The sequence below is a fragment of the Procambarus clarkii genome, chromosome 47 (genome assembly GCF_040958095.1).
Source record: "Procambarus clarkii isolate CNS0578487 chromosome 47, FALCON_Pclarkii_2.0, whole genome shotgun sequence".
Taxonomy (NCBI): Eukaryota; Metazoa; Arthropoda; class Malacostraca; order Decapoda; family Cambaridae; genus Procambarus; species Procambarus clarkii.
Genome location: NC_091196.1, coordinates 23106604 through 23118676, shown reverse-complemented (window position 1 = coordinate 23118676; position 12073 = coordinate 23106604). Strand labels below are relative to the sequence as shown.

Below are 12073 nucleotides of genomic sequence, written 5' to 3'. Positions count from 1 at the left end.
ACAATTATTACTTAACCTAAACCTATTATAGGTTAGGTAATAATTGTAATTACGAAGCAATAGGATGCTTATCTTAAGATACTAACAAGGTTAGGTAAGGTCGGTGTTTTCTATGAATCGTTTTAAGGGTATCTATTATGTTAAATATGTCACCTATGCACATATTTAATAAGTCAATATTGACTTATTAAATTTGCGAGAACGGGTTGCAACCTACGGTGAAGACATTGCATACTACTTCGCTTGAGATTTTGCGTACTACCTTGAAGACATGGCGTTCTACCTTGAAGACGTTACATACTACCCCAAGGATAATGTTAGAATATGTGGCCAATAAACACAATTTTTTTAACTTATGAGGAGAGTCTAAGGCATGCAGGTAAGGAGGAGAGGCTTATAAGAGAGCTTGGTCTCGCTACACTAAAAATAAGAGGCAGGGCCAGAAACAGGATCACAACGTACACTGTTCATAGAGGAAATGGTAAAATGTCCAAATACAAAATATTAAGTATGAGCAGTGGTCGGACAAAATGGCAGGAGTTGAAGCAGCTCAGATAAACAACGACCGTTTAGCCATGTAAGTGAGCACGTCCTCGGTTCTGAGAGATGAGCAAGTGGAATGAGCTAAAAAGAAGATAATCAAGGCTAACTCATTACATTGGTTCAAGGGTTCTACCAAGGGATAAGGTTCTACCTTATCACACCAAATGTACCCTAATTTGTGAGTATTTAGAACAAATGTCTATTTCCTGAACGAGGCTTCTGTCTTTTAAGCTAGCAAGATTACAATGGAGCAGCAGACAGCACATTCCCTTACACCGCAGATTACCATATATAAGTAACTCATTAAGTCGTGCTCGTTAAGTTATGGGATAAGTAACCCATAACTCATTAAGTTGACGATAGGCTGTTTTCGACCCATCTTCAGGCTATGGCTGTCCAGGCTACGCTCACCTGCACCCACCTTTCTTCCCCAAAAAATCTAAAAAAATTTGTGTACGATTTGTAAAAATCTGTATATCACGGAGAAATAATGAATTCATATATATATATTATATAAATAAATATATATATTAAATACATAAGATCTGATCAATAGTTACTTATACTTGTTTATAGGTATTTATATATATATATTTTTGAGCGAAACATGCCAAGTGAAAAGTTGGAACGCCAATCAGCTGTTGGCCACACGTGTTGATCGTGACCAGGTGGGCGGCGGTACGCTCCTGGGCTTCACGGCCACTGTGTTAAGGACAGGTCGCTGCAAGTGAACAGGAACATCATGTAGGTGTTGACAAGTGATATGTTGTTTCTATATTGAATGACGTGCATTATTAACCGCTGCCAGTCAAAAATAAAAGTGTATTTGTGTCACGTGGGTTGGGTCGCCCCGGGGCTGCCTGCCGGTCCGCTATATACTGAACCCCCCAAAATTACTGTGAAAACGCTGGTTAGCCAAGACAAGTGTATCTAGAACTGGAAGTTGCTCTTGGAGTTTGTCAGGCATTTAGTTTTTTTTTAAGGCAACATACGGAAAATGGATATTTGGATGTTGATAGTGCGCGCAGTGTTACCATGTGGATCATGGCGCCACAGTGTGCAGCGGGAAGCAGGACACCTCTGGAGCAACTGATTGGTGGGCCGGGGCGCCGTCACCAACTTGGGATAAAGGTAAGTGAATGTACCTCGGTATTTAAGACAACCTCACAAGGGTTTTTCATTTTGGGGGTATGTGTGATGGGGGTGGGAGGTGGCGGGGAGGATGAGGGGTTGATTGTTGGCGCCCGAGGCGGCTACTTTGTTGTCAACTCTATACTCTGATGAGGACTGGGCAGGATGGAACGTTGATGGAGACTGGAGAGGATGGAGCGTTGATGGTGAGTGGGGAACATGGAAGGTTGATGTGGTGGATGGTGGAAAGGTTATGAGGGTGTAAGCCGCAAGTATTTTTAAAGATTTGAGTTTGCCCAGTTGAATGTCCCGAAGTTTTTGATAAATAATCTGACCAACACTAGGTATCATTGTAACTGGATAATATAGTAAATATTCTTACTCGTAATTATAATCTTCCTACAAACAATCGTTCTCTTGAAAACTGAACAATGTGTCTGTAAAGCTCGTTCTCGTTATAAATGTACATTCTTACAATAGTTAATATTACTGCATAAACTTTGGATTAGCTTGTAAGTCACAAGCCAATTAAAAAGACTTACTAATGAACCCTCAGTAACGCTACATGAATCTACAAACACATGAAAGCCTTATGATGAGTGTTGAGCGAAAACAGGTTCTATGAAAAGCTGCAAATGGTTACTAATGGCAATCTGCCCGTGACATGAATGTGTAATTTCTTGTTAAGAACACTCAAATAATGTCTTGACTACGTGCCATGCCTACCAAGAAACTTGTGCCATGTCTACCAAGACACTTTCCTTGATGCTTTAAACATTTAACCGTCTACTATCTGAATCAAATTAATTCATCCACTTAGACTGGTTCAGCGAGTCTCGCTGCTTGCAGGGTTGGCGATTGATACCCAATGGTCCATGTGGTTGGGCACCGTTCCTTCACCATGTCCGCAAATCCTAACTGTGCTATCTCTTCCTAGCTAGTCACGTTGTTGTTGTTTTAGATTCAGCTACTAGGAACAAAAAAATCCAAGTAGCACGGGCTATGGTGAGCCCGTAGTGCACTTACCTGGCACAAGAGTGGGGCTGTAACTGCTAGGTAGTTGTTGTTGTTTTAGATCAACTACTCTGAACAAAATTTCCTTGTAGCACGGGCTATAGTGAGCCCGTAATAACTAGTCACATTGTCTTAATGTTATATACTGATACTTGCCGCGCCTCAACTTGGAATCCAAATATTTCTGACATTGGAAACTAACATCATATTCACTGAAAATAATACCGATTATTTTTTTATTGTAATTCGCCTCAGAGGTTGTTTGGCTGATTAAAGTTGACTCGCATGAATTATTTATATTATTTTTTGTGTACTTTCTGCATAGTTTTAATTAACGGAAAGGTTTTCTTAATTTGTGTAGATGGTTTATTGATTTTCATTTAATGGATAGTATTTCTTAATCCACCGCTTTTTATATTTTGTTGAGAAGTAAGATATCCGGTAATGGCTGTAGTCTACAGAGCTTCCACTGAACCATAAGAACAAATCCTTTGATTGATCCCTAATATTGAACCATTCTGAAGTGCCTGGGTTCTCGTTCTTTGATAAATATTTGAGGCGACAAAGATTAAATTAGCTGCATTGTTAGATGAGAGAGCAGACATTTTTCTCACGAGTTTTGTGTGGTTATCATAATTTTATATAATTAGGCCATTTTATATATTATAATCTATGATGATAAACCCTGGTATTATGACAGGATTATACTTCTAGTGGTTTCTGTTGATAAAGTAATTTGCATCAGTGGTATAAATATTATATGCATCAGTTAGGTCAATTGTTGTATGTAGTATTGTTTGTAAATGATTTCCCCCCACAAGGTCCTTAATGTTGAGTTATTTATGGCCATTTGATTATTTTGAATAATCTTATCTGAAGTGTTAGTGCTAGAATTATTCTTAATTTATATTTTTTTTGTAATAATTATGCCTGCTGAGAATGATGCCTTGAATATTTGTCTAGTTTCCCATTACATTTTTTACTAAGGCATTTATTTTTTTAAATTTCAGTTTTTATGAAGTTCTTAGCAAGTGTACCAATTTATTTGCTATAACACAGCTTGTGGCCTTGTATTTTAAAATACAAGGCCACAAGTAATAAAATAAAGTAATATTATTCTCATTTATAAAATCAATAATATATACCAATAAAATTGAGAATTAAATTGTATTATGTCGATTAAATTTTGACTTGAAAATTGTTTAAATTTTGTCAATAGTCTTCGAGTTACCAATTTGATTTTTTACAAAAACACAAACATGTTTATTAATTACACTGAAGGTTAGGCCTATATGAATATCACGTGACACTCAATTTGATAGATTTTGCTAAGTTATAGCTGGTTCAGCCATATTGTCAAAATTACTATCACTTGCGCTAAAGATACAAGAAAAAAATCAAGACAAATAATTAAACTTATTCCTGATTTTAACTTTAGTTATAAACAACCATTTTCAAAAAACTATACATCGTAAACAATACCTTTCTAGTTCTAAGTACATCCTAATATGATACGGTTTTCGGTACTAGTTACACGTCACTGAGTTCAATGGTTCATCTTTCTAAATACTTGTTGTTGCAATCACTGTATCTCTATAATGCACGAAATATGTCACGTCAGTAGAGGGTAAATAAAATTTTAATTTGGTTTTCGAATGTTGTAACGTCGCTTTTCCCTCGTATGCGCTACGGTCAAAAATTTCCGTACTAGAAAATGGAAATTTATTTTCTAAATGAAATGGACCCAAGTTTTGGGTCCTTTGGCAGTTTAGGAGAGCAATTTCTCCTAAGGTTTCAAACGTCATAAAAACTGTTAATTTAAAGTGTCCTCTCCTAATCTAACAGAATGTCAGAGGACCGAAAACACAAAACGTTACAGTACGTCGCTTTCGCGAGCCGCTTCCATTTACTAGTACGGCAATTGTTAGCCTTAGTGAGCATACGAGGGAAAAGCGACGTTATTTGTAAGAGGACGGGTTGTGAGCCCACTGAGCCTCTCGCCCCAAGTTGCTCACCCGTCAATTACCCCTCTCACCGACTCCTCATACGACGGCTCTTAAATTTATTACGCGTAATATATGAAATGGATTTCAGCATGTTTATTATTATTATTATTGTAAATATTGTTGTTATTATTATTATTATTATTATTATTATTATTATTATTATTATTATTATTATTATTATTGTTATTATTATTATTAACCAGTTTATACTTTTTAATATTTATATATACAAGAGTTATTACATTTTTGTAAAGCCACTAGCAGGCATAGCGTTTCGGACAGGTCCTTCATCCTAATTTCCCCCGGAATACGACCCGCCAAATCGTTTAACAACCAGGTACCCACTGACTGCTGGGTGAACAGAGGCTGCAGTTAAGGATGGGCGCCCAGTAACTCCTCCCCAGCCAGGATACGAACCCAGGCCAAAGCGCTCGCGAAACTCCAGGGAAGTGTTACCACTTCACCATGGGGACTTTAATACTTGTCTAGTATGCATATATATTTTCCAGCTCAACCTCCAAAATTTATAGAAATTATTGATAAAATGTACAAATATGGACTTTTTACAAAATAACCGTCCATTTTTTTGTACGAAAAACACGTTTCGTACTTTTGAAATTGTAATGGACATAACAAAAACTTAGACTTAAATACAACTAGGCCTAAATGAGCATGCCTAGGCCAAACAAGGGAAGGGAACTGTCAGGAGAAAGCGCCAAACCATTACGACTATATAGCACCTGAAAGGGGTCAGGATAAGGATTTGGAATGGGACGGGTTGCAAATAAAGATTCTCCTCTTGTTGATGTCTCCGTGTTGCAGGTTACCATAATTTAGTAGATACGTGTACTGTGCTAGGCTCGGGAAAAGTTAACTTTGGGTGTTGCCTTCTTTCTTAGCTCGTTGACAACGTTAATACTACAAAACGTGTAATTATTGTGTGTACAACTGTCCATATTTTGTACATTTCATCCTTAGTAGCTATACGCGCTATGCAATAATGGATGCAATAGTCTGAAGCACTGTGAAACGGTTGTAATTTGGTAGTTTTAATATTATCATTACTTACTGCAGTTTTTTTGAGGCGGTGCAATGTATTCGGGAAGGATAAATCGCTAACATTTAATTCCTAAACTTAATCTTACATTTTAACTTTATGCGCGGCGTGAGTGAAGATTATTTGCTTGCAGATCACTTTCTTGCAAATAAAGATTCTTCTCTTGCTGACGTCTTCGTGGTGCAGGGGAAGTTTTACCACTTAAATCTTATTTAAACTACTTATTGACATCTTTGTGTTGCAAGTCTACGTGTCTTCCCGAAAGGTTATGCGTGTTGGCGGCTCTGCAAGAATGTAAGAACATCAATGTTATGTACTCTCACAAACCCAATGTACCTTCTTGTATATAAGAAAATAAATAGTGAAGATTCAACCTTTACTGACGTCTTCGCGTTGCAAGTGAAGATTCACTTCTTGTTGACATCTTCGTGGCGACACATCTAACACTGCATCCTCAGTTTCTGCTGGTTCATGAGACTGCCGGCGAATTTCGTAACGAGTTCGTGACCTGCAAAAACTGGTTGGGTGACGCAGCTCTTTCCCTCGTAATCTTCATGGCGAGGCGTCTAGCTTGTGAGAGTTTTTTTCTCTCTTGCGGTTCCTGTCATGGTGATGAAGCTGCATTGTTAAAGTGAGGTTTTACTTCATAAGAGACCGTTGTTCAGCATTCTTCCGGTGAGAGTCATCATGCAAGTGCTGGCAGAGCAACATTCACCGCTTTCCTTTTCACCCATCTGACTTGGGTGAACCTGACCTGTCTCTACTTCCTCATCACAATCGACTTGAGAATGGTCCAGGACGGACCGAAACGTCGTCGTCCCTTCACCTTCTAGTGTGTGGTCTGGTCAACATCAACTGATTTGGGTATTATTCGCTTGCCGCGTTTACTTGTACATCGTTTGCTTGGCGCGTTCACTTGTGCATCGTTTGCTGGCCGCGTTCACTTGTGCATCGTTTGCTGGCCGCGTTCACTTGTGCGTCGTTCGCGAGCTGGGTTCCGGTATCTTTCTGCTTTGATGCTCTTTTTTTTTTTTTTTTTTTTTTTTTTTTTTTTTTTTGAGATATATACAAGAGTTGTTACATTCTTGTACAGCCACTAGTACGCGTAGCGTTTCGGGCAAGTCCTTAATCCTACGGTCCCTGGAATACGATCCCCTGCCGCGAAGAATCGTTTTTTCATCCAAGTACACATTTTACTGTTGCGTTAAACAGAGGCTACAGTTAAGGAATTGCGCCCAGTAAATCCTCCCCGGCCAGGATACGAACCCATGACATAGCGCTCGCGGAACGCCAGGCGAGTGTCTTACCACTACACCACGGAGACTGCAAATAAAGCCGCCATATTATTTTCACTAAATCTCATTTCATATTATTTTGCATGCTATAATTTTCCTCGGTTTCTCTTTAGTTAGGTCATTTTCAATTTCCCTCTTTCTTTGCATATTATTTCCACTTACATGCTTTTCTTAGTTTACCTTCAATAGTGTCCGGCGGCTTTTCCTTAAGCTGCCGTACACGAAACATTCCCTTTTTCCTCTTTCTCTTTATTTAGGTTGTTATTTTAACCATTACACAGAATAATCCGTGTTTACCACTGAGTGCTTGTGAAGTGAGCTCATGGACTGGTCAAGTCACCTTACGCCTAACTTTCCCACATTTGCCGTCACATTTCCGCATGTTTTACAGACGCTCTCCTCTCCCCCGCCTACACGGACCCCCCCACCCCCTACTTCACCCCTTACTTCACCGCCACCTATCTCCCCCCTTCCTCCTGCCACACAAAACCCTACTGTTCCTTGCCACAAAACATTGACAAAACCCACCTTTGTGGCAGACGCCAGCCACCAAGACAATAACCCCTGTGAGTCCCGAGTCTCGCTTGCAAGTCGTAAGCAAGAGCAAATTGAACTAAAGAGCGTGGCGGCAACAACAGACAATTGCAGGGAAGGAGAGGAGGCAGGAACACTGGGAAGAAACCTGTGTGGGATGGGGGGGGGGAGCCTTAATAAGTGTCGTATTATATTAGGTAATTTCAGGTCTCCATTAGAAAACGGTTCGCCTCGGGGAAAATGTTGGTGGACTTTTCCTTTCAGTGGGTGGGGGTCGTTGGCGGTATTCATGTGGGAGTACAGCTAACAAGTGTGTAGGACCTACCTTCAGCTCATGGGGCCCGCCTTTCCGACTGTCTATTATCTTGTTGTTTTATTGTTGCCGCCGGAGACGGCTAGTTTATTGTGCACCCCATACTCATCCTGTGAGCGGCAGCCCAAAAAGCATTACAGAGGGCACAAAAGGTCTTTTATCAGACCTCATCTTAGATTATTACATAAGCAATTTCATCAATCCTTCACACCTTATGTTAGCTAGTTTCAGAAAATGTTCTATTTCAAGGGCTATATATTTACAGTAAGTCATTATATATTAATGGTAGGTCTTATCGCTAATACATAATTGTTTGAGAAATGGAGATATTACAGAGTCATTTCTATTATCTAATACAATGAATCCCGGCCGCTTTGTTTCTTGTCATACTTGGTTGTAATACTAAGGATAGATGTAGCCTATCCGATCTCCCTTTCTAGTTGGTTGCGCTTGCTCGCTGCCCTTACACTGAAAAGTGTTTCTTCACATCCCCATTACCCAGCTTTCATGCTGCTCCTGTAATTCTACTGATGTGTGCCTCCGGTGACAGGTTTGATGCTATGTCTACTCTAAGATCCTTGTCTCTCACTCACATTGGTAGATTCTTCTCTTTCATTTCATATGTTTCCTCTGGCTCCCCCATCTCCGTCCCCATCCTCATTACTTTCCACTTACCTACATTGAAGTCCTGTAGGCTAACCATTTATCCAATCATGACGTCAAGTTATCCAAGTCATCCTGGAGCCTGCCACAATACTTGCTTGGTCCATTTTCCTCATCAGCTTTGTATTGTCATCAAACGTGACAAAAAAGTCTATTTCATCAGCTATGTCATTCATGTTTTTACATGAATATAAGAGTCGCAACAATGACCCTCGTGGGACGCCACTTTAAGCATTTCCACAATTCCGATATATTCCCCTTTCGGTATTGTTGTTATTTTCGTCGTTGATTTTATTCCTTATGCACCCCCATACCAACCCCGTGGGCGGTGGTGGAAAGGGTTACAAAGGCACCTAGTGGGTTCAGGAACTGAACCTCACAGTTCATTTAGAAAGCAGATTACAATCTTGTGAAGCTAGTTACACAATTTTTAATACACATGTATACGCAATTGATGTTTCTTTTCAGATTTAATTTTCATCAGGATGGGGGCGCTTACATCACTACCATCGCGATGTAAGATCCTACCTTGATGAGATCTTGCCACACGAGTGGCTTGGACGTTGTTGTTGTTATAGATTCAGCTACTCGGAACAAGTTCCAAGTAGCACGGGCTATGGTGAGCCCGTAGTGGACTTACCTGGCACAGGAGCGGGGCTGTAACTTGTGGCTTGGACGAAGGGGTTTCGTAGAATACCGTCCTCGTTCACCAGACCTCACACTTCTACACTGTTTTTTGTGGGGATAATTACAAGATAAAATCTGCGCTACAAAACTGTCAACAGTCGCAGAACTGAGAGTAGACATGGAACACGAATGCACTCTGATACCAAGCGAAATGTTTCATGATGTTTGCGATTATTTGCTTCGCGTTATCAATAGTACCAGAACGGACATCAGTTTAAAAACAGCCTTTGACAAAACATTTAAACAATGTAGATTCTATTACATTTTGAGAGTTACATGTATTTTAATAAACACTGGCTTCATAATTATTCAAAGTGAGTATACATTATTGGGAACACCCTGTACGTGTATACATGCATGTGTGTGTAAATCACGAAAATTAACACGTGATGAAAAATGTGACAGTGTCAGACCACGGAGGAAGAATTGAAACAGGAATTGCCTTAAGTACTTTCGTATATTAATACATCTTCAGAAGAAGTGATGTATTCCTTCTGAAGATGTATTAATATACGAAAGTACTTAAGGCAATTCCTGTTTCAATTCTTCTTCCGTGGTCTGACTGTCATATACATGCATATATCGATAGTTAATTTTTATATCATAAGTGATTCAAGAAGTGTCCCGCAAGTCTCTATACAGGATCCTGTCCTCTTAAAAATTACGTCTGAATTTGGCCATTTACCTGTATGGCCGAAAATGGACGTAATTTGGAAAGGAAAAATAATTCAAAATAAATGTTGGATTATTTTTTTTCTAAAACAGCAAGTTAAGGGTCCTCTGGTAGGTTAGGAGGGCAGGAAGTTCTCCTAAGGTTTCAAAACGTCATGAAAACCGTCAATTGAAAGTTTCCTCGCCTAACCAAGTAAGCCGGACTCGCAACAGAAAACGGGACAGTATGTCACTTTCGTGAGCCGATTTCATTTCAAATTACGTCCATTTTTGGCCGTTCGGGCAAACAATCGAAAAGCGACGTAATTTTAAGAAGCCGGGTTGCAACAAGGCAGTTCACATCTGCCGCGAGCCAATTACACAGTTACTAATCCTGCTCCACATCCAGCCAACTGGGCGGCAACTTTTCAGTCTTGTGCATGCATTACATGCAGCAAGCACTCTTGAGGTACTGGGCTAAGGTTTTTGGTTGAACATAATTTTGTATGAAGTACTTGCGGCGAGGGAGGAGGAGGAGGAGGGAAGGAGCGAGGGAGGAGGAGGGGGTGAAGTGGCGAAGGAGGAGAGGAAAGACAATTAGAAAGTGAAGTGGGAGAGGCTGTTCGCGCGCCGATGTTCAGCCCGTAGCTTCCTAAAGTTTCTCAACGCCAAGAAAACACTTAATTTAAAGTGTCCTCTCCTGACCTACCAGAGGACCCAAAACAGAGAACGGGACAGTACGTCATTTTCGCCAGCCGCTTCCATTTTCTAGTACGGCAATTTTTGGGCTTAGTGACGCATGCGAGCGAAAAGCGACGTTCTTTGTAGGAGGACAGGTTGCGACGTTATCGTGTGGGGAAAGTGAATTTCAGTGTGTGTGTAAACTTGATTATTCGTGATTATATTGGTGACCGAGGGGTCCAGCACTGTGGTGGCTGGGGCTTACTTGTCTCTCGTAATGACGCTGCTGTTGCTGCTGGTGGTGGTGCTGCTGCTGCTGCTGCTGCTACTGCTACTGGTGGTGGTGGTGCTGCTGCTGCTACACGTGCTTCTACTGCTGCTGCTGCTGCTGCTACTGCTGCGGCTGCTGCTGGTGCTTCTGCTGGTGCTGGTGCTTCTGCTGGTGCTGCTGTTATTACTGCTATTGGTGCTGCTGCTGCTACTGGTGTTACTGCTGGTGTTTCTGCTGGTGCTGCTGCTACTGTTGCTGGTGCTTCTGCTGGTGCTGCTGCTATTACTGCTACTGGTGCTGCTGCTGCTACTGGTGCTGCTGCTACTGTTGCTTCTGGTGCTGCTGCTGCTACTGTTGCTGCTACTGGTGCTGCTGCTACTACTACTGGTGCTGTTGGTCCAATTACTGCTGGCACAAGACGCATAAGAACGATGCACAGGGATCATTTATGTTGAACATAATGAAAATATTGGTAAGACAGCACAGGAAGACTGCGTGTCGACCGTGGCCTACTGCTTCTTTATAACTATAGCCGCACAAATGCCATCATATACAATTATTTTAGCGCAATTGGGGAGACAAAAACTCGCCAGGTGAGCAAGAGGCTCGGACCAGTTATGACGCCATTATTACCGCGGTCTTGGCCTCCAATTTTGGTAATCAGGTCGACACCAATTTGATGTAAATAATTATGATTAATTAGCATTTGTGTGTGTGTGGGGGGGGGGGCAGTAGCCGAAGGTCACGGGGACATCAGTCTTGGTTAATGGGTTATAAGCCGCCGCTTTAACAAGTCTGGCCTGAGTCAGACCACAGCCACAGCCCAAGTCTGGGCTGTGGCCCAGGCAGTGCTAGACACAAGTATGAGAGAAGCTGCTTGCACAGAGAACAGTATGTTTACCACAAGCGCATATATTTGCATCTGCATCTCTCTCTCTCTCTCGTATGGCAGCTAGCGATTGTTAACGCATTGGCGCCTGCAATGTTGCAGCGAGTGAGGGTAGTTGAGAGTTGCGTCGTCATAGCAAGGAGAGCCTAGCTAGGAGTTAATGAGATGCAACAAGAGGTACTACTGCTACTTTCTACCCAGATGTGAGAGTAGTACTCGCCGCCAGGTGCTGTTGACAGATTTACTGCTTTTGTCAATTTGCTTGGTCATGGTTTGTGCTGGTGGGGTAATTGTGGCCACTTGTAGTTGTCGTAAACTTTGAATGACAATGAAGAGGG

General features: G+C 41.2%; 1 protein-coding gene across 1 annotated transcript in view; it reads left to right on the top strand.

Moving 5' to 3' along the window:
* Positions 1–1201: 1201 nt before the first annotated feature.
* Positions 1202–12073, top strand: part of GatB (glutamyl-tRNA(Gln) amidotransferase subunit B, mitochondrial) — a 449912-nt gene continuing 439040 nt past the window's right edge. The window contains exon 1 of the mRNA XM_069302120.1: positions 1202–1674. The gene's annotated coding sequence lies outside the window, so the exon portion shown is untranslated. The remainder of the gene's footprint in view (positions 1675–12073) is intronic.